Raw genomic sequence first — 23977 nt, forward strand, 5'->3', positions numbered from 1 at the left:
TGCCGTGTATTTTAATTTAAATAGGAATGGGAATTTTTGCTACATCACACTTATGCAACTGAGACCATATTCAGATTAACTCACAGTTCTAAAAGAAGGTATCACTCCTTAAATTGAAGAGTAGCCTTAAAAAACAAAGTCTTGTTATCTAAATGGTTACACGATGCTAATTTTAGTTGAGACTCATGCAATTAATCTACTTTACACACATTCACATGTATTCACATTCTTATTAAAAGTGGTTTTTTCTGCAGAAAAAATAAAATGTAGAAATTATTCAGCAGCTGAAGCAGAAGTCAAACTAAAAAATGTTTCCTCTGAGATATGAATAACTCATGGTTCCTGTCCAACTCCAGCTTCATACAAACCTTTTGGTCAATTTAAACATACAAGAGTGTAGTTGCGCATGCCTCTCATTAGCATTAACTGACAATTGAATAGCAAGATACAGTTTTCTTATTTCTCATAAAACTTTGGGAATTTAATCACTCTTCCAGGATGGAAGATTTGTAGGTAATTCTTCCTGTAATCTTAATGGGAATTCCATGCATAAAAATGTGCATGAATATAAAATTCTAAGAATACAGGTTTTTGCTTTAAAAGTTTCTCATTTCCTTTTCTATGTGCATGCAAATCAGCATGGTTAAGCATAAATTGAAAAGGAATTTAGAGAGATTACTTTGTTAGTGGCATATAAAAGGATATTCACACGATAACACAGAATCAGGCGGCACTGTGGAAGTAAGAGCTTTCCAAGGTCTGCTAAACTAACAAATGTGATTTCTCTTCTCTTTGATTTGCTTTGTAAGAAATACAAGATCATAACTTAGCTTATTGGCTTCTGTGCTTACTGAAACTGGATTGCACAGTGGCTGCCAGTTCTACTACTTAGAAATGGTCTGTCACATACTCCACTTGCAGGATCTCGGTACTCAGCGCTGAGTACTCGGTATTCTGTGTTTCTCCTTACATAATGTCGCTATAAAATATTACAGTTCACTGCAGTCATACATTGAAGGAACAGTTCCTTCTAAACTTCAGGTGATGGGCTTCTGGAAGTTAATGTTACACAAATTGACATTAAAGACAGTTTAATTTCATATTGCATCAGGATGTAATTTCATTTAAGTCAGTGTAAGCTCACTGGTTAAAAAAAAGAGCATAAATTGAAGGACAAGCAAACAATGTGTGTTCATATCAAGCTTTATTTTCAAAGTACCAAAATGTATGTAAAATGATGTTAGTTCTCCAGAAAAGCTCTCCTTGGGGTTGTTGATATACAGGCAAGTTGATACACAAATATTTTTATGCACCTTTATTTTTTCTATTTGCTGTCTTTTGCTTGGTACTACCATTGCCGAATTCTAGTTGGGTTTATACTGGGTTGGATGGTTCAGTTACTGGTGCCTGTAACTGGCATGCTGCTTCTAGGCAGCAGCAAAAGCAGTACTTTATATGAGCCCTTGTAGATAATTTTGGATAATTTCCTTCCTGGTTTCTATTTTTGGAAACATATTTAGGTGATATGAACAAACACTGAAAAAATGGATAACCAGCAGTCGAATGTTATGCAAAAATAATCTATACCGTTTGCTGCATCAATTTCAAGTTGTAATAGCAATGAAGACTTCATGGCAGGTATTCCTGGCAGTCAGTAGCCAGATAAGTTCTCCTGATTACTGCAAGCCAGCAGTTTCTTCCAGTCTGTCGTTAATCCTTTCACTCAATCTCTGTTGCTTAAACAGTATTTGTTTTGATAGAATGCCATATTGTGCCACATTGTTGAATGCCCACAGGTACTGATGTGTGACTTAAGATTCTGGCTTTTCACGGTTTTTCTTATGTCCCATTTAATTTTATCAGTTGCTGACGTTTGTTGATGTCTTTCTTATAAACAAACTTATTTTTTTCAGTTTGAAACACCCAGAGAGAGAAATTTCATTCTCACAACTGAAAACAAAATTGGTTTTAAAAAGAAATCTCTCATATATGTGTAGGTATGTATATGGGAATCCATGAATATAGACATTTACAACAAAATGTACTCAGTTTTAACTCAAATGGCAACACTACAGATATTAAAAAGAGTGAAGCTAATGCAGGTGCACTTGCATATAGCATCAAAAACTGTACCAAATCTCTCTGAATAGTGCACATTTTCACAGACTAAGAGAGTCTGTTCACCTCACAAGAAATGTATAGTGTAGTTAACCTCAAATACTCAGCACCAAATATTGGTGTCTAAGAGTTTGAAGTTGAAAGCGATGTGTCACTATGGGAATCAGCTGGAATTTTGAAATCTCCAGTAGTTTATCAATTCTTTGCTGGCAAGAGGAATTTTTACATTTATCTACTTGGGAAGGGGAAAATAAGCAATGGAAGTTCTGACGTGTGCGAAAATCATTATTTGCAACAAAACCTGACCAATTTCCCACTCTCTTTATAAAAATAGTCTGTGAGTACATCTACAAAAAAGACTATACAGTGAGGTGTTTGTGGTAGCAAGGTTCAAGGTTGTTAAGACCTACAAGGTCTCTTCCAGTCTACACATATTCATTGTAGGAGTAAGACGAGATGTGAAAAATAATCCTTTCAGTAAGAATTTTAACAATCTCTAAGAATTTTAACAGTTAAATTCAATCTACACGTAATTGAGTGCACATCCTGGTTTATGCAGCAGGCAGAGAAGCATGTGACCAGGCACAGAAGAGAATTACGTTAACCTGATCAGCTGAATTTTAGCGAGATGGCTGTATGTTCAATTTTGGACATTTTTACATTTATTATTAGTATTTGTATTTTATGTTATGCTGTAAAGCTATTTAGAGCTCAAGCTAAGATCTTTGCAATTTGTGAAAGATATATTTCCAAACCAGTAAATCTTTATGGGACATAGATAAGAGTCATGCTCTAGGATTTGGTAGCCTAAATCCTTGGATATTTTTAAATTTGGTGGCAAATTCTTGGTTAAGGTTCTCAAAGCTTTAATCATTAGATAAGTAAGATGGTTCGGATATATAGGCAAGGTATGTAGCAAACAGTATCCTGCTAGTAACAGTTGCATCCTACGGCACCCTACACCTACGGTACAGTAAGACCCAGCAAAGCGGCTCATTATCACAACAGGGAAGCTGAAACTCATGTGTCATTCATATAAAAAAAACAAAGCACTGCAGCAGTGTGGTAAAAATACCAGTGATTAAGATACACCAAGGTGGAATGACAGAGTACTGCACAATTTGCTTCCTCTGGATTTGTTTCCTTTCTATTCACAGTCCAACATTGTATTGTACAATAACATTAAGTTGAACAACCTTGCAGATGTACCAGATCACTAATGGCATTCTGCTTAGTTCCCCACTGTGACTTCATAGGAAGTCACTGAATTGTTCGTGTTGGAAGGGTCCTTGAAAGGGCTGTAGTCCAGTCTCCTGTGCAGGTATGTGTCAGTGCTGAATCCAGACCAGATTGCTTCAGGCTTTGGCCAGTTGGATCTTGAAAACCTCGAAGGACAGAGATTTTACAGTGTTTCTGGGCAACCTGCTTCACTGTCTTTATTATGACAGTGGCAAGTATACATTCCAGAAGTGAATAGAAATGAGCAGTGAATGCCTGACATTAAAACGTGAACATTGTTTTATGCAATTTGTTGGGTTTTTTTCCCCTCTTTGGAGGTCAAAGACTCATTTACTCTATTGCACATACATGTTTCAGAACCGTAGAGTCATGCTGGTAACTAGTAGTTGAGAAAAATGATCACCAGAAAAATCATTAGTGATTACACGTGGGTGACACTTACGCAGTCATTATACTGGTCGCCAGGTTGAACAACAATCTGTATGCATACTTAATATGCAGACACCTTATAAATAGCTAATAAATGATTAAATGAAATTGCTGTTTTCATAATGAATTAGTACAAGATCTGTTGTACATAATGTTTGGAATACTTAAATGGTTTAACACACTCCAGTTATAAGTACTCTGCAGCTGGCTGTTACAACACAGATTCATCATGGAAGTATTTTTAAATTGTTTATATGTGTCATTACAATATGCCAAAACTTGTATAATTTTTTAAAAATCACTTGAAATTACAGAGGTCAAACCACGGGCCAGTTCTCTGGGGGAAAAAAAAAGGAAAAAAAAACCAAAACACCAACAACAGTTCCCTCTTTGGTCAGAAGGGAACAGGGCCTTGATTTGCATCACACTTGAATATAAACTGCAACAGCTGCTGCATTTGATCCAGATAAAATTTCTTTACCCAGATCTCATTCTGGGAAGCAAAATGTCATTTTTTCTAAATCAGCTGTGAAGCTGAGCCTAGTTACATAATGTCCACTCTTCCCAAGTTTCCAGCGTGGTATGTTTGCCCAAGAGAGACTTGGATTGTGTACAAATTTTGTTCTAAATCTTGAGTAATTCTCACACAAACTTCCAGTGCCTATGGAGTTACAGTGTGTTCAGTGCTACAGACCAGTGTTGCAAACACTTGAAGGGTAAAGTGAAAATTTTGGGTGCTCCAAGATGATGCTTTTTTCAAGCTGAAGGACCTTCCATATGCATCTGTCTGATTCAACCTCTGAAAATTTTAAAATGTTGCACTAGGCATCGCTCCTTTTATTCCATGAAGAGGATGTTATGGAAGGTGGTAATCAAAATATATTTTCCATATTAAATCTGTGAGCAGAATGCAGGCATCTATGTTCTGTTGCAAGCAATCTGTCAGAATCTGCACAGAGCAATGCTCTGGAGCTGTACGTCATTCGCCATCTGAACAAACAGCTCAAGAAAAGTGAAGCAACACTGGTTTTATCAGGTGAGGCAGTATTTATGTCATACCGATAATTGACGCACTAATCAGCACTGGAAAACCCTTTAAACTAAAGAAAAAGAAAACATAAACTATCTCAGCATTATACTAAAAATCTTATCTTTATAGAAAAGCTCTGGAACTATTGAAGAAGTACGGCTGGCCATCCGAGTCATTCCCTACAGAAAGCGACAGCTTATACAACTGTGAAGAGAGCAATTTCTACTGAAACTAAATGCAGAGGGTTAAATGGCACTTTACCAACTCTGTGGACAGCTTCACGCATACAGTACATAGAGTGTTCTCTTTTAAGGTGCACTGAACTATGACAAATGTGCATTATTTTACGTAGATACATTTCACACACAAATTGTCATCGCTCTGGTTCTTCAGCCGTTATTAGAGTGAGACAGGTTTACTTCAGGTTGAGTAGAGTCTGTGAATTTTATATCCATCTCCCTTTGTCTACAGTTTCATCACTTTTGGCCTGAAAATAAGCTAGAAGGGCAGTGTCTTAAGACCAGGTGCAGGGTCCTGTGCCTGGGTTGGGGGAACTGCTGGGATCAGTACAGCCTGGGGGATGAAAGCATTGAGTGGAGCCCTGCCGAGAAAGATTCAGGGGTACTGGTGGATGAAAAGCTTGACATAAGCTATCAGCGTGTGCTCACAGCCCAGAAGGCCAGTCGTATCCTGGGCCGCATCAAAAGCAGTGTGGCCAGCAGGTCGAGGGAGGTGGTTCTGCCCCTCTGCTCTTGTGAGACCCCACCTGGAGTACTGTGTCCAGCTCTGGAGCCCCCAGCATGTGGACCTGTTGGAGCGAGTCGCAGCACTTCCAACACAACCTGCTGGAAGTGTTCAAGGCCAGGCTGGACGGGGCTCTGAACAACCTGATCTGGTTGGAGATGTCCCTGCTCCTTGCAGGGGGGTTGGACTGGACTGCCTTTAAAGGTCCCTTCCAACCCTAACTATGCTGTGATTCTGTAAAACTTGCATCTCATTTCCCTTCAGCAAATTTCCACACCAGTCACGGGACACCCTTTATCTTATAGTCCCCTTGCTGCTTTTAAAATAAAGACTACTGACAAAAAAGATAGGAATATTCAGAGAGCTCAGTATGGAAGAAACTGTACACTTTGCTATATTAAAAACAAATCTCTTTTACAGAATTACCTTGCACTGCCTTTACATAAATGATATTGAATAGGTGTCAGTTAGGGAAACCCTTCCTGAAGATCTTTAACAGTAGGATGTCAACATCCTGTAAAATTGCAAACATGTCACATAGCTGTTAAACAAGCCTTTGATCCTAAGGCATGTTGATGTCATTTGGTAGGATTTTGTAGACTTTAAGCCTCCCAAGGAGAATTTTTACAAAAATAATTTCTCCTTTTGAACTTTATACACAACAAATACTGTGAGGGGTGCACTTCTGCACCCTTCTCCTAACTTTTCCTGTAGTAAAAACCCAGTAGCCTTCTGTGTTAGAATAACTACTGCTAACTTATGCTGTGGTAAAAGTATCCCATTTGTCCCAAAACACCAATAAGTCCTTTGATGTTGCCATAAGCAGAGCATCAGTCAAAACCAGACTGAATCATAACATCAGCTTCCCCAAAAACCTTGTTTCAAGAAAAGAACTAATTTGACTACTTCCTTGGTTCCTCTGTTCAGCCATTCAGTTCAAAGGTATTCAACTCTGCACTTTTGCTTTTGCTTGTTAAGCACTCTGCATTAGAACCATCAATTTTATCTGAACATTTTAGCATTTTCCTTCAGCACTTGGGTACTTCTCCATGAGAATTTAATGTTTCGCCTTGGTTCTTGTTCTCTGCTAGCTTGGCAAAACGTCTCAGGCTTTTTGATATTTTTCTCAGTACTTCAGTGTCTTGCCTCAAAGCTTCTCTTTATTGCAAGGCTCCAATGCTGTCGTTTCTTTGAACACTTTCTCTTCGTCCTGGCACTTTGCCTTGATACTGCAGCGTATTCATCTCAGTACTTTGGTGTTCCAGCCATGTACTTCTACAACCATGTCTTCACGTCCATGAAATGTTCCTCTAGGACCGCTCTCTTTCCTACATAGGTGGTTCTTTTCAGTTTCATTGTAAATTTACCAGGCTTAAGGCAGGGTCTGACATATCTTGGCAGCATAACACAGTGCTGCCAGGTAACACAGTGCACTCTTCTCCATCCCTTCTCCCCACCCAAAATAAAATGAACAAAAATTAATTAATGAATTATCATCAGCTCCTGGCACAGAAAGCTAAAGCAGTAAGGTCTGCCTGGTTTGTTTTCTTTTTCTTATTCTGATACATCAGAAATTCCTGGGAAGAAATTCTCATGAGAATTTTGTTGCTGCTGGTTGGGTTGTCTGTTTGAGTGGTACTGTCAGCAATACCACTGGTGTAGTACTGGTTTTACTGCTATTATTATTTTGTGTCTACCTTGAACATTTTCACTCTTCTTCAAATCAAGTCATACAATATTTTTCTTAATTTTCAGTCAGAAAAAAAAACTAATAGGAGAATGACATCAAGCTTCAGTTCTTCCCCAGTACATCCAAGTCTCATGTTTCTTAGTGATCAGTGTTGGTGCATTCCTGTGGAAGCAAATGATCATGTAGAATTCCAAGTTTCAATGTACTAACTCTTCCTGGATCAGTGGCCAGTTCATACTGCTCGTTTCGGGACAAAAAATATACTAATAAGGATTCATTTACCAACCTTTTTCCAAATGGCCAGTTTCCAAATGGCTCAGTGACCATGGCCATTGTCACTGAGCAATACATGCAAAAGTTAACACATCAGACATTCTCAAAGCAAAGCAAGCAGGTCTTAAACACTGAAAATATTTAGTTTCATTAAATACACCAAGCTGAATTTTTATATATGTCTGAAAAACTGAGATGCTGTAACTTTGAGTGACATATGCTAGATACAATCCATGTTTTTCGTAAGTCAGCACAGCTCAACAGACATCAATCAAGATGTGCACATTTATATAGCTGTAAAAAAGTCTTATCCAGTGTAAACATTCATACATGTATACTGTAAATATATTCAGCTCTCTTAACACTGAATTTACTTTTGTAAAAAAAAAAAAAAATCCCAAATTACAGCTTCCTTCCTATAAATAGCTCTTCAAAAACCCAGTGGCAGGTTTGGATTTGTTTTTTCCCCCTCCTCTCAGTGATCTGTTTGTTAAGAGTTCTATCAGTAACATGCTAGTCAGTAGGATGAAAGAACTACATCAAGACCCCATCACAAGCCATCCAACTTTTAAATCTTACTCTTCAGTAAATGCTGTGCAAGAGAAGGAAAACAACCAGGCAAGCAATGAACAAACATTCTTATTAGAGTCCTCATCATGTCTTGAAAGCAGCAGGGTTTTGAGATAATGGCAACATGCAGCTATTTACAACTTGTTAACCTTACCGCTGGGCTCTGAGAGCCAAACTGGCTGCGCACTAGCTGGCATTTTTCCTAAAATCTTGCAAGCCTTGGTAAAGGCAATAGTCACAGGACTTGAAATTACCTTTTGGAACGTATTGCTTTCATAAAAAGAAATGTTCCTTTTAGGGCCCATATCTGTGGAAAAGTAGGAGTCAGCGGGAGACAAACAGGCACAGAAAGGTAGTAGTGGTTAGTGGATACATGAAAACTGGCAAAATGCTTTCCAGTCATCTAGAGAAATGTAAATTCATGTAAAAAGGAAATGTAAAGAACATAAGATGGAACATGTTGCAACACTGATATCTAAGATATACCCAAACACAATGACCCTTCCGTTAATCTTCCACCGGCAGGCTACACCACAAACATGACCCCACATGAATGAGCACATTCCTTTACATTGTTATATTTCAGTCTTATGCTAGAGCAGAATTCACGTCCTTATTCTTGTCTTGATTCACCTTCATTGTCGGTCACACCGTTACAAATGCCATGACTGACTCTGCTCAAGAGGACTCTGCACATGGGTATTTCAGATGGGAGGTGAATTTTACTGGGACTGCTTCATGAAGAAGCTTGCTCAAAACCTGTAAGCCCAATGTTTAGCTCACACCAAGCACATAAATTCCAACTTTCGTAACCACAACATGGCCATGCATATACATAAGAAACACACATACATGCTTTTAAGTAAAAAAAAAAAAAAAAAAAATTGCACCAACACATATCTTTGAAAAAACACACAGTGGCAGGTAATCTTTACAAATATTAAGAACATTCAGCAGAGGTATCAATGCTGTTGGCATCACAGTGATTTTATTTTAGAGTCCTGAATATTTCCAGTATGGCAGTAAGACCAGATTCACGGTCATGTACTGAACTGGTAAAATCCTGTTGTGAATGGCTGTGTCAGCTGAAATACACACTGTTCATAATGATGAGGCACTGTGAATACAGCAGTTTGTTATGCATATTATTTGCAAAGGGTTTGATCTCCTGGAAAGCTGAATAAATGCAAAACTACTGTTGTTATGTTCAGCAGATGTGGTTAGGACACAGTTCACGTTTTGTTGTTATCCAAGTTTGCAGTACATTTGTGCTTCATTGAAGAGTTACACCAACAAAACAAAACTAATGCCAAAATGCACCCAAACTACAAAGAAACTGTCTTCTTCATGGCAGATCTGGAGCTTTCTGAAGCAGCAAGAAATACTAACTACAAGAAAATGTTCAGAGCAAACTTAGATGACCGATTTAAAAGTTTGAAGCAACAACTTTTCGTGAATTAGTTTAGAAATATTTATCTGCATTTTATCTTTTAGCACTATATTCAAAACTGTTCCCTTCACTGCATCTATAATAATTCAGACAAAAAAAAACCCCAAGGATTAAACAAACTTTTTCACCTCAAACTATGAGTTTTTACTAGCATGTTGCTGGTTCAGTCAGGCTTCAGTGAGTAATCAAGGGTATGAAGTGCCTCGTGGAAACGCAAGCCTTTTAGCAGTCCTGTCACTTTTTGACTTACCAAAAAAAGTAACTCACCAGAGGATTGAGCAGGTTTTCTGAATTTATTTATTTAATCTGCAGACCTTTTATTAATTAATTTTCATTTCATTTAGAAAATCAGATTTTCAGCATAAGGCCCTCCAAGTCGATTAACTATGCAGTAAGGATTTTTTCTTCCACTCTAACGCTTTTTCTAATCTAGAAATGAAGGAAACATTTGTCTCAGGCTTCTTCCCTTCAAATTCAGATCAATGTTGTCTTACCTATAGAATTCTCCAAACAAAATGGTGAAGCTGCTTCTCATCTTGCAAACAGACTTTTAATCGTACTTTGTATTTCAATACATAATGCAGCAGTACAGACCATTTAAAGAGAAACAGCTTTTCCATTTGTAAATCGTCTTCAGGGTTTCCGTTTCATAAGAAACGTGCAGATAACTCACATTCATCTTCTCTGTAATGACTGCTCCCAGTAGAATGTTTACAGCTTTTTTTTAACCTGTAAATCTGATGAATCTCTCAAGAGATTCATTAAAAACTTGAACGGGATTTTCTTCTCTTACAACAAACAATACTCTGGTAATACCTTCTAACAATGAACACATTCCAAGGGAAACTGAAAATCTGTGATTTCCCTATGGTTATACAACCCATACGTATTATCTATGATGGTAACTGTGCCTGTAAATTACACTGTCTTGCCTAGCCATGATTGCAGTGAAGTATCACTTGAGAATTTGTTATGGTGGTGCAAGTAAGGGAAAGATCAGAACAGCTGTCTGTGCTCCGAGTTTGTGGGTACCGTCTTATATTTGCATAACGCTATTTTCTTGTGGTCGCACCAATGCAAAAACAGAGTCCGTTCGTAGATATGTGTCTTATGCAGGACATTTAATATGAAGTTTCTGCAGTGAACACTCACATTACAAGTGTTATAGAGACAGCCTGGATTAGCACTGGAACAGTGTAATGAGCTCACTTTATATCCAAAGCTGACCATGTATGGTTCTGTGTCCTATTCCTGATCATCAGTCAAGGAACAGCTTTTGCTGAATTATCACCAGTTCACGCTGCTTCATCAGGGCGTTTTGTTTAGTAAGACTTGGCTCATAAAATAGCCCATCCCTGAATACAGGATGGGAAAAAAGTCATTGGTAGATGTTCCCAGTCAATGGCAAAAACCAGAAAACCTGAATGATAAAAAATAACTGAAAACCAGTTCATCCCCTCCTCCACACAATGAAAAAAAATGGCAGAAATTTTCTGCTGGAGATGACTAATTATATTGACATTTTTATATTCAGCACCATCAGGGTTGATCATCTCAAAGCAAGCCTAAGCCCCACGTCTCAAATACGTGCTAACAAGCACAGAGTGAATGTTGCAGATCTCTTTCTGTGGCATACACTTTTTTTCTATGGAATATTCTGCATATTTAGGGAATTCTACAACATACTGTAGATCAGTACTGTATTATTAAATTTCCTACTGATGGAAGAACAGTCCCTATGCAGGGTATCTCCTGGAACTCGGGGAGACTTTGATGTAGCTTCTTGGCCTACCAAAGATTTCCCTAAATACCAGCTGCTCTTTTCATTTATTTAAAATCCACATCTGCAGGGTTCTGAAAATACCAGACTGAGAGCGTCTAATGGCACAAATGCAATACAGCCTTTTACACGCATTCATTAAGATAAACAAATAATTAGGATAAGAAGCTTTCCTCAATATAATCTGAAGGAAACGGTCCATCATTGTGGAACAAATATGTTTAATGACCAAGCAACTACAAATAAACTGCGAGCGGCAGAGATTTATGGAAATGTTTTAGTAACACCTAAGTAGTTTTCCAGGGAAATAAAATGTTCAGACAGCAGAAACAAAATGGAGAATGAAATGGCACAGGAAGAGTCAAGGATGGAAAATACTGAATGAGTACATGCAGAATTCTCCTGAGCTTGTGGTTCAAATTGGCCCAAGTAAACCAGGACAAACCCATGGAAGTAATTTTTAACCTAAATTTGAGTTAAATTTAGCATATGGAGTATTATGATCCGTTTAGACATCTAAAAAATGTACCGATTACATCATGTTATGCAGACAGCATGGAAAATAAGTGAAAGTATCTGAAACAAAGAAATAGTCTAATCCAGCTTTTGCACCAACAGCAAATGGTGAAATGCTAGCTCAGACTCAGGCGCCTTCATCACTACTTTCCTGTGCATAATTTTTGTTTGGCCGCACACTTTGACAAATAATTCCATGATGAAACAAAGAATAAATTAGGGCATCTGTAACACTAAAGATACTTTTAAGAGAATTTTTAAGTGCCTTGGTTTCATTTACAGTGGTCTTCTCTTACATCTAGTGAAGGTACTCAGATTTCTGTCAGTAAAAATACTGTCTATTCTCAACCTTATCTTGTTCTCTTATCCGTACATTGAAGTCCCTCTCTAGAAACTGCATTTCTTGCATTTTTGCAGCGAACCTGTCAATCAACCCCAGACACTCTTGTAAAGAGCAGTAAACCATCAACATGAGGCGTCAGCAGAACACTCCTCACAAATACAAACAAAATTACACTCCATCTAATGTGTCCACTCCAGAAAACCCTCAGGAAAACTGAATTAACAGGTTTGTCTTACAGCTCTGAATGTCAGCTAACTCAGGTCTGGCAGGGCTAAGGGAAGAGATTCAGTCTCAGGTTTTCTTGCCCTCGGCTCAGTTTATGAAGCTGAGGCTTCTGCTTTCCAGTTGGTTTTTACAGAAGAACAAAAACGTAGAGCAGGTCTTCCTCAGAAAGAGAAAGGGAAGTAAAAAGTGTTTCACAGATCAAAAGCAGTACTTCAAACTGTGTTGTGAACAGCACTGCAGAAAGACAGCGAATAGACGATTTGTTGAAGTGGCAGCCTGTCTATGTAACCTCAGTTCAGGGAGGCCTCCAAAAATTACACCAAATAGCACACGCTGAGACAGGAATAGCAAACAATGTTGAGATCCAAATGCAAGAACAAAAATAACAGCTCTCTTCTCTTCAGTAGTAGGTTTCTCTTCCTGTCCTGTTCCTGACTTCTTCATTACTCCTTGAACAACCAGAACAGCAAGGACATAGCAAGCTCCTGAATTTGAGCAAAAAATCACAATTAAGATAAGGTGAAAATGTGTGACCTGTATAGACGCGTCAGTGTCTTTTCATAGAACCAGTTCAGGCTGGAAGACGCATCTGGAGATGCTGTCTAGCCAAACCTGCCTCTGAGCTTCTAAGTTACATTAGGTTGCCTTGGATGAAGCTTTGAAAATTTCCAAGGATTCTTCTGAAAATTAGGTCAACATTTTTCAGTATGCAAAAAGAAGAGACCGCTTCAAGTATTTATTTTGGTTTTCCACCAAGATTATCTTATGTGCTTGCAGCTTCAAATAATTCACACTTTTTATCACTAGGAAACTCAGATGAATACGCAGTTCAGGTTTGGGTAAATAGAAAATGGCAAAGGATCTAGTGCAAATTAGCACGCGTAACCCAGCCTAAAATCATGCTGATGTCAAGGATATCCAGCAACTCTTCATATTGACAGAAACGGGAAACTACAATTATGGCTCCCATTACAGGGTCCTTTATAAAACTGAGTAGGATCTCAAAAACCTGAGAAAGAAATTAGCTGTTGCCAGCCCAGAAAGGATTTGACATGTTTCTCCCTCCAAAACAGTTACGGCTGAGTTTGTAAGAGCTACGTCAACCAAAGCCATATGTATTAAAAGAAAAGGAAGGGAGGAAAATCTGCCATAACGGTAGTTCACAAAATGAGGGATGGCATCCTTAATCTGTTCTTCACAAAATAGTCTATTAAAAATGCGATCAGACTAAGAAATGTCTGAGCCTATCTAATTTTTGTGAGGCTCATCAACAGGTATTTTAATACCATAGTAACTTTGTGAAGCTGTCTCCAAGAGTATTTTGAAATTTCATCATTTCAACTTCACTGTCCCTTATAGATTCCCTACACTTCATCTGTCTTCCCCATCAGACATATTTGTAATGGCACAGTGTTCCATTATTTATTATATATACATATAACCACATAGGTAGCAAGTTATCACTTTAATCACTGAAGCATCCCAAATTTTTCAGAAAGTAGTTTCTGTTCGTTGATTAATATCTCCATCAGCCACTGTCTCGCAGTTCAGCAGATCAGCAGAGAGATGACTTTTGCTTCAGCGATGACTAAATGAACACATAGATGCAATACTCTGAAGTGACTGGATTTTCAGAATTCAGTTAATCTTGCAGTAGCCGTACCTGCCAGCCTCATCTAAATCACCTCCTGTAAGCCTTTTTCCAGTGATTTCTTTCAAGCTTTTTTAGCATTTATAATACAATAAAACCTACAAGTACCGTTCCTGCCAAAATTAATTACATATAAGGAACTGAAACTGTACACATTTTCTACAGACTGATTTTGCACTATTTTTCATTCAGACATTATTTTTTTAATACTCGTTTTTGTTAAGTGCAGTAGAACAAAAATACAAGTGTTGACATTGAGGGGAGCCATAACAAAATTGAAGTTGAAAAGCAGCAAACTGTGACTAGTCTAAATGTCCCTGATATTCAAAGAAATGTTAGAAAACTTGGATGAGGTACAAACTGTTATTCTAACTAGTCTTTAACAAAAATTGTACTGTTTTAAAAATCCCGTAAAAGATTTCTAAAAGCAGACAAGCTCTCATCTCCTTCAGAGTCCGACTCATTTTGAAAATGGGACTCGTACCCCAACTATGGAAGTTCTTTTGAAAGTATCAGTCCTGCCTCAGTTTCATGATAAAAATGATTAGTTTACTGCTTTTCAACTTCAATTAACAAAGTTAATTCAAAACCACATTGTTTTCAAATAATCTAAAGAACATGAGTTTCTGTATCGTTGAAGAGGAAGATGCATTCTTTCTTACTTTGTGCTTGTTTCCTCGTTGTAAAAAGCTGGCAGGGGTTATTGACAAGCTTTCCCCCGCATGTTCAAATGGCATTTCTATTTCTTTAGAAAATATCCTTCCACTCTATAAAACTATGCTCTAGTGAGCAAGTCAGTCAAATTTAAAAAGTGAGAAGAGTGGGCACCATGTAAATTCAATTTTCTTTTGTTTTCAGGGACAGGAGAAGAAAGCAGGAATTTTTAAGCGCTTCCATTAAAACATTCAAAAGCAGCACAGGCAACACCCAAACTCTGCAGAGAGTCATTTGGTCACCAAGAATCTCTCTCCCTTTAGCACACAAGCTTCACATTGCTCTGCGATGCTCCTGGCTCAGCACTGACACAGTACTTCAGCCAGAAGACAGGACTGCGTCATTTCTCATCACAGGGCTACCAGTGTTTGACACATCCTAACCTTCTTCAGCTCGGAAAACAACAGCTTCTGACCACGCACACCAGTGGTGCATTCCTGACACAGACTATTAATGTCTTTGCTTTCTGATTCATTTTTTAAAAGTGACCAACTTTTTTTTTTTTTCCCCTGATATGCTGAATGTCTTCCCCCCCTCCCCCTTTGTAGCTTGAAACACCTTGAGTTAATGTTCTATGAACTCGTCTCAAACATACTTGTATTATGCTTTAGGGTACTTTCAGAGCAGTTCTTGAAAATATACTATTTGTATACGTAGATGAAGCTAAACTGTGAAAGATAAAAGCTAACTCAAATTTGACTGAACATATTGTCAAAAAAAAAATTCATATAACTGCTAGCCAACAATTCTGTAGCCTTTTGAAGAGGCATTTTAAAGATTTTTTTTTATTAAGAAAGCATGGTGTATGGTGTTCTCCAAGTTTATTGTCTTTTTAAAGAGCTTATATATGAAAAACAAGAGGGCGGGGGAATAATATGTGAATACTCTAAATGTTAGGATAGTTCAGTTTTGTAGTCATCATTATTCCAGGTTGATTATATACAATTAAAATGCACTTATTTTCCAGTATCTAAGGACCCGCCTATAACTTTCATTCCTCAGATTTAACCAGTGCCATAAACAATTATACATGCACACATTTGTGATTTTTTTCCCTCAAATTTATGGTGAAAGTACTTGTGACTTCAGCTGCTGTTTGGCCAAAGGAAAAGGCCATTCTTAATAATCTTAGAAAACGATAACAAATGATCTAAGATGACAAAACCCGTGACTTACTTTATATCCAGCTTTCTTTAGGAAGTCATAAAATTACAGCTCTCCTGAACGTGAATTTTAAAAAGAACTCTCTGGTAACTAGACGTTAACATACAGTTGTCTGGCAAGCACTTAACTGGTCTCCTGCAGTGGAGTCCCGATTGTAGGAAACTGTTACGAAACCCTTAGCTGGAATCCATTGATTCTGGTAAAGTCTCACACGCGGGCCAGGCAGGGAGATGAACAGAAAATGAATTTTATGCATTTCATTTCCAATTTTCATCCCCAAAATTATTACTGTGTGCCCTTGTAATCTAGATCTGAATATACAACACACTGCCACGTACATTTTCCAAGGGTCAATTAAATGACTGACAAAGTAAAGCCATTACTCCACTTAATGATAGCTTTAGTTTCATGCCTTATATCTTGCATATATTTAGAAATTACTGGCAGCAACTGTAGTCTGAACAAACTCCTACAGTGAGGTCACAAATTATTTGAGTCCAGAGTTACATGTGCACATTACAGTTCCTCTTAAGTCACCATTTAATGAAATTCCAAAGCACTGGACTTCCTCTGCACTTTTCTTTAGGGAACGCTATGGCACACTGCTTGGCTATTTAACATGGACAAGTCAAGTCTGGGACTTTCATCCTACAAGTCCTAAGAAAATCTGTTTTCAATTTGTGACTCCAGCCTGCACCTTGACATAATGCATTCTACTGAAGCTACGCTTCATTTCAGGAAGAAAACTACTAAGTAAAAGCATGATCCAGGTAACTGTGTGCCTGTTTCATACTTGTTTGTCAAAAGACAGGAACATACATATTTTTAAATAACAAAAGCAATCACAAAACCTACATAAATGACTAAACACGGGTTTAAACCATGACTTCCGTTAGCAGACACAAAACTCCGTTCCTCCCCAAAGTCATGAAACTTCCTTTCTCAGGAGGATTATAAAAAAATGTGACCTCGTAATGAAATCAGCATTACAGGGTAAAGGCAGGCAGTGGACTTTTTCATAGCTGTTCCCTATGCTGCATCTTCATGGAACCTGCAGTTCTGTCATCCCTCAAATATTTTTCCCTTTTCTTTTGGTGGGCAAGTGTGCTGGGGACTAAAGCTGGAAGTGAGACTGCGTGTGGCTTTAGTGTGCCCGCCTGAGTGATCACAGACCCAGTAGATGATAGATTCCCAGACACACACATTTATTTATGTAACAACATAGCACAGAGCCATAATAATGACGATGATGTAGTTGGTTAAAGGAAATATGCTGTGCCCAAAGCGCTCCAAACTTTTACTTGGATTTTTTTTTCCCTTTAGCATGTATTTCCTGCTACTTCAGTAGGCAGCATAAAGCATACATAATTACTAATGAAATTATTACAAAAAAGTAAAACGATGTCCTTAAGGATGTCAGATAAACACTGATATACAAACAGACTACATCACCAGTGACATCTTATTTCTAGACCAGCTTGGAGGAAGAAAGTCATCCCCAAACCAACCATATCAAATCAAAGTAGTACACAACGCAAGATGTTCCCCTGGCAGGAAATGAAGCCGGCAAAGTTTCTTAGCACAGTGAAATGCCATTTTAAACCCCCCAGTGATCGGTTTTAAATACAGTGAGCCACCTCTGTTTATAATTTCACTACTGAATTTGGAGGTCTCCAACAATTTCAACGTTCATCTGTCTCTCAGAACGTACTTGGCTCTCTGCTGATCTGGTTGTGTAGGTTCTCTTGAACTTACATAATCCTTGCAGAGTCTATTCCAACTTCAGTGAAAGAAAACAGCAGTCATTTAAAAAGAACTTCCCTGAGAAGTCAGTAAAGCAGTTAGAAGTGAGTTAAACAGGCTCAGTTCTGCCATCCTTGCAAGCAAAACTCCTCCACAGCAATGCCTTCCACGCCACAGTAACACGCTGAACTCCTAAACAAGCGGCAGAAGTTAAAGTGTGCACGTTCCGGAATGCAAGAAGCAATTACTGAAAGCCCTGTTCTGAAAGGCATTTTTTCACAGGCTGCAGGAAGCTTTGGCTCAGGCCATGTTGGGTCAAGAAGGTGACATGTTACGTAATCTGTGAGAAAACATGTATTTTCTAAGTGTATCTGAAATAAAGTAATTCTTAATAGGATATTTATTAAAGGCAATGACAAAAGACTTCAAATAAAAAGAGTGCTTAATTACGATACAGTTTGTTATTTACTGTCAAAACTGACAGGAGTTGATTGTATCCACAGACTAAATTCCACAGTCTTTTCTGTCTGTATTCTAATTTTTACATTAACTTTCCCTTGACCTTCATGAAACCTCCTGTGCAAGAGGTGGGTTCGGTGGGGTTTTTTTCGTTCAAATATGCAATCTTACTCCGTGACTGAGAGCGTTACTCATTTTCCTTATTTGGAAACAGGAATTTTTTTCTAAAAAGTTTTTTTTTTAATTAAAAATCATATATATAACTTTCACTCACTTGTGCCAGAGGTGGTAAATACTGTTATTATCACTCAAGATGTATTTTCCACTAATCTCACCCTTACTCACAATATAACACCTTAAAACAAATTTAAAGACAGTTTAAACTCCTCTTGCAGTGGAGCTTTTAAATGTGCAAAACCTATATAAGCTTTTATGCTTCCTGGAAAGTCACTCAGCTAATTCAGAGACTGAAAAAGACTGTTTTAAACCCATTTTCTTTACTTTGGATAGTAAGAACGGGAATCTCCCCACGGATCTTAAGGGATAATCAGATTTCCATTTCCACCCTAAATTTCCTGCCACGTATTACCTGCCTGTGTATTGGCAGGGAGCAAGAATTTTCAGAAGACCTAAGGAAGATGGTCACCACTACTGCATCGCAGTGAAGAAAGAGAACTGGTGCAAATTTCCTGACAGTGATCTCATTGCAGAAGGAGGTAACTGGGACAGAAAACTATTAATCTCTCTTGTTAATTTGTATTTGTATGACAAAACTTTCATGCAAACAATACTCATTTTTTTAATCCAGTAAGAAATACCTGGAATACGACAAGCTGCCTCTTGAACCTACTGCTTGAACACAGCTCCTACATAGCACGTGCAACCGTAACATTGAACCTACGTGCGTTTTTAATTCTAGTCTGGTAACTCCTAACCTGAAATACGCACCACGTTATTACAAGCGTTCACATACTTTGTCTGCACAGATCAAGCCTATCTCACTGAGACAGGCATTTGTAAAAGATTTGGGGATGCTTTTGAGATGCTTTAGAAGAAGGGGTTCTGTTTCAGAGGGAACTGGCCATCAGTCCCACCGGCTGTCCCCGTGCTGGAAGGCGTGGTTACCACCACGGCTGTTCTCAGGTGGGCTGCCTGGCAAGTGTGCCTTAGCAGCATCCCCCAAATGCTTTGCACAGCTGTGTCAGACAGCCAACATTATTAAACAGTGTGTAGTTCTTTTTAGCTCATTGAAAGGATAGCTTCACTGGTTAAGATACAAGGTTTGGGGGTTTGTTGTTCTTGTAACTTAACCCTCAAAAGAACTCACTGGAGCAATGCCAAAGGCATTTATTCTCATACAATCTAAACATGAACCATTAAACCGAGACCTGAGTAATTCCTGATGTGAGCCAGTGCAGTTCTCCTTTAAGAAGAGTCCTACTGCCTGCCAAACAATCACAGGCCCCTTTAAACTCCACCTGTAAACACTCCCCTGGATCCCCAAGGGGCTTTCCAAATCTGAAAGGGTTTTTTTTTTTCCTTTTCATCTCTAAATTTTTCAGGCAGGCGTTATTTTCTACTAAGCCTTCCATAAATTCAACTTAAGAGTGCTCTGCTGGCAAATGCCAGTTGTTATTATATTTAATTGCTGAGGAGATCCTTTGGTTTGCTATATGAATGTGTTTAACTTAAGCTGAGAGCCCGTCTTTAAAACTAGCTGTTAAATTACTAAGCAAATGAACGTTTTAATGGAAAGACTGACTTATTCTTAACTGTGGGAGTGTGAATGGCTCCAGCATAAGATAACTCAAATCCATGTAGAATACAAATGCAATCCAGGACCACAGGTTCGGATCTTTGATCTCCTTTTTTGCAGAGACTGTGATGTATAAAGCCAATTCCACTGAGCAGACAGTACTACACTGAATATAAATTATCCTTTAACTATAGCAAGGCTCACATTTAAAGAAATGCTGCAAGGATGAACAATGCAGCCATGAAGCAGAGTTCTTCTGTAGCTAAAATACAGACCAAGATCTGCATGGATAACCATGGTTTCCAAAGACACATTTTTCCTCAGCTGTTATTTCATAAAAAATAGAGTAAAATCTGGAACATTTGTACATACAGAAGTACAATTAAAGCACACTGCTAGGAATACTTGCTTTATTTTCCAGATAAAGCATCATTCCCCTAAGAAGCATAACAAATGATTTTATAACGTGGAAACCAACAATCTCAACTGAATATGGCTTGGAATGTAAACACATCTTTTCCAGATATCTCTTTAGAGGAAGAACCTTCTGCCTACTGAGCTAACACTAAGCTCCCTGGAGCTTAGCCATGAATAGTCTAAATCCATCTCTTGCAATTCACTAGAAGTCATCTTTTGCCAAACTGAAATGCTTAAGAGGAATTCAATACACTTACGCTGCTTTTCTTCATTTTATTTAAAATAAATGTTTCCGTCTCAGCTTTATGCCAAATGTACAGCAAGAGAGAGGGTGAACTGCGGAGCTGTTACCTCAGGTTTTACACACAACTCAAATGGGAAAACAAATTACTTCTGAGAACATCAGCTCTTTGGTTTTGGTTTATTCCATAGAATTTTGATTCTAACCAGCTCTTTTGCAGTCACAGGTAAATACCATTGGGTGGTCTTACAGGAACTTCTCTGCTGCTCACACCAGTTGTAACTTAGGTGGTTCTAAGAAATGGTGCTTTCCCACTCCGTGATGTTTATTTGTATGCCAACTTTGTGTGTGTGTGAGGAAATGTTAGTAAATACAGAAATAACTTTTTTCCTATCTTACCTCTTTTGACCTGTGTAATGTGACAGATCAATGCTACTTCCACTGCTGACAAGCAAAAAGTTACACGTTCTCTTCGGCTTTATCTTTTTGTTCTCTTTAGGTTTCCTTTCAGTAAGGCTTGAAGAAGGTGCTCTTTGTGGCTCAGTTCTCTATGCCAGAATAAAATTTAGCACTAAAAGAATGCAAGGGTGAGTTGATAATATCTCCCGTCCTCAGCTCTGCTCCCTTCAGTAAACTTAAACATCTTCTCCCCTCCTTTGCCAGCTGAGATAAGCAGCAACACTCAAAATGTAGTATCAACTCAAGCCCAAAAAGACAGCATCAGATGAGTGACTCCATCTCTCTCAAGCTTACAGTTTCTTTCAGTGTCCGAGAGGGGCAAAGAAGTCCCTGTTTGCCTCTTGACAAACACCTCACAGCTACTTCTTACAGGCAACCGCGCCAAGGCTGCAAAAGGAGAGTGAGATAAATCCTCTGCCTTCCCAATCGCCTACAAGGTTTCTCCTTGTAACCAGCAGGCTGTAAGCTTTGTGCTGTTATGGCAAAAGTCACACATGAACCACCCTTCTCTTCCCCAACCGGTAACATTCCCTCCTTGCCTTTCAGGGTTCTCCTCTCTCCTTGCCTTTCTGTGGTCTCCATAGCTGAAACCAAGCATTCACTGGACATCACTGCAATGCCTGTAACCAATTCTAACTGTATCCAGAGCCTGAGTAAATTAAAATGTATTTCAGCTTCATCTGGTTTTTATCCCGTTCCAGTACTCCACAAATACAGCAACTTTAAGCTTACAGACATCCCTTCATGGTTGAAGAAAATCCTTCAATCAAAGAACTTCATTTACAATCCAGCATAGTTTTTGCTTTCTCGTCTCTCCACAGCAGCTAGGCATTTTGATGCAATCCTCATTTAATGCAATCTCCATTACAGGATTATGATCACATCAATAAAATGTTCCATATGGGTTGGTTTTTTTTTTCCCATCCCTCTCCCTCTCTCATTAATACTAGGCACTATATCTGCAAAAAACCACCAAATCAGACGGGATGATGGGATGCTCCAGGGAGGTAGTGGGGGGTACACATTCAACAAAATGCAGCAGCCAACGCAAACTGCCCGTCAGAGACCGAGTCTGTAGATCCTCATTCCTGAGCTGTGTGAGTTAGCTCACTGCCCGCGCCGTGAGCATAGATCACAAACGCCCTGTGGTATCAGACTAACAAGAAATACAGCTTTTGCAGGCACTTGTGAGCTCCCTGCACTTTTCACAGGAGCAGACTTTCATTTTACTCGATCAGTTCCATCCTGTCAATACTGTTCTGAACTGCTGATGCTCTGCTGAAAGGGGGATGCTGGACAAACGCTACCACAGAAAAGGATATTACAGTCCCCCTTTTCCCCGAGCCCCCTTCTTACCTTCAGTGCCTTCTCTGCACAAGATGTCAATCTACTCGGGCTCCTCAGCACAGCATCGAGGCATTTAGAGTAGCGAAGGCTGCCCCGCTGCATGGAAGTTAGACCGCTTCGCAACAGCAAATCCTCGATCCAAAACACAAGCCGCTTCTTCCCATGCAGTGTGCCGAGCACGCTTCATCAGCGACTTCCACATAGGGAATAAAATTGTAAAAGAAAGGGGGAAAAAAAAAAAAAAAGAAAAAAAAAAAGACATCCTAACTTTTGGGTAAGCCTGAGTTTGTTTTATTTCTGTTGGGTTTAGTTAATTATTGGCTTTTGCCGCTGCGAAACGACGAAAGGGCAGTCGCGCCCTGGAAGCCCCGCAGTCCGCAGCGGTCCGGCCGCGTAACCGAAGTTGCGCGGAGAGACTCTGAACTCGGCGCCGCTCCGCCGTGCGGCCCCCGCGCCCTCCCCTCGCCGGGCGGCTGCGGGGAGCGGAGCGCGGGTCCCCTCCTCCGCGGGGAGAAGCCGCCGCCGCTGGGCGCCCACCCGCCTCCCGCCGGGGCCGCCTGGCTGCTGGCCCGGCGCGGCCGCTCCGGCGCCCCTGGGGCCGCGCTGCCGGCGGCGCCCCAAGCCCGCGCTGTCCCGGCGACGGCGGCGGCGGCGGCTCCGGCTGGGCTCTGCCGCGGCCGCCCGCGCCCCGCTCTGCCGCTGCCAGCCGGCCCTCCCCGCGGCTGACATCACCGCCAGGAGGAGGAGCGACACCGGGGATGCGAATAGCCGGGCCGAGGGGGGTTCCCCCTCCCGCAGCCGCCCTGCCTTCTCCTCACGGAGAATCCCCCGGCAGCCGCGGCGTGCCCGCTCCCGCCGCCTCGCCGGGGGGCGGCCCCAGACCCCGCCGGCGCCCCCCCGCCCCGCAGCGCAAGCCCGGCGGGCGGCTCCCCGCGCTCCCCCCTCGCCTTGCTCTCCCTGCCCGGGGCCGGGGAGGAGCGGTGCTCGGGGCCGGAGCGGGGCGCAGCGCTGCCAGTTCGGGGTGGCCGGGCAGCCCCGCGCCGCCGGCTCCCCGCCTGCAGCAGCGCCGCGCTGGGGCCGGGGACGGGTAGCGGGGGGAGATGGAGGAGCCCCCTCTGGCGCCTCGGCCCGGCCCCGGCTGGGAGAGCGCCGGTACCCGCGAAGGCGCCCGCCGCCCCCGGCTCCCCGCGGCGCCCGCTGCGGGGCCGCCGACCGCGGCCGAGCGATGGGTACTCCCCGCGCCCTCCCCCGGCGGAGCCCGAGACGGGGGCGAAGGAGCTGCCGGCCGCCGGGGGAGCCCCGCTCCCGCTGCGGAACAGCCGCCGCGCCGAGGCTGCGGGGCCGCGGAGGGACAGGCTCCCCGCGCTCGGCGCCCGCGGGAGGGGCGAGGGGCTGGCGGCCGAGCGGCGCCTTCCCCGGCGGCGGGCGTTGGGCGCCCGGGGCGGGGGCAGGCGGCGTGGGGCCGCGGCGGTCGGTCTGACGTTCCTCGAGGCCGGGAGAGCCGAGCCGGGGGGCGCTGGGACGGAGGCGCGGGGTGGTGCCGCAGCCTGAGGCGGGGACGCGGGTGGGAGAGCAGCGCCGGCCTCGGACGGCCCCGGCGGGCTGCAGCCTGCCGCCGG

At 41.0% G+C, this 23977-nt stretch overlaps 1 protein-coding gene across 2 annotated transcripts in view; it reads right to left on the bottom strand.

The window, feature by feature from the left end:
• The window catches only part of PCDH11X (protocadherin 11 X-linked), a 495288-nt gene extending 472780 nt beyond the window's left edge, over positions 1 to 22508 (bottom strand). For both annotated transcript variants that reach the window (XM_086756657.1, XM_086756659.1), the window contains exon 1: positions 22368 to 22508. The gene's annotated coding sequence lies outside the window, so the exon portion shown is untranslated. The remainder of the gene's footprint in view (positions 1 to 22367) is intronic.
• Between the last annotated feature and the right edge of the window lie 1469 nt (positions 22509 to 23977).

This window comes from Chlamydotis macqueenii, chromosome 11 (genome assembly GCF_036417535.1).
Source record: "Chlamydotis macqueenii isolate bChlMac1 chromosome 11, bChlMac1.mat, whole genome shotgun sequence".
Lineage (NCBI taxonomy): Eukaryota > Metazoa > Chordata > Aves > Otidiformes > Otididae > Chlamydotis > Chlamydotis macqueenii.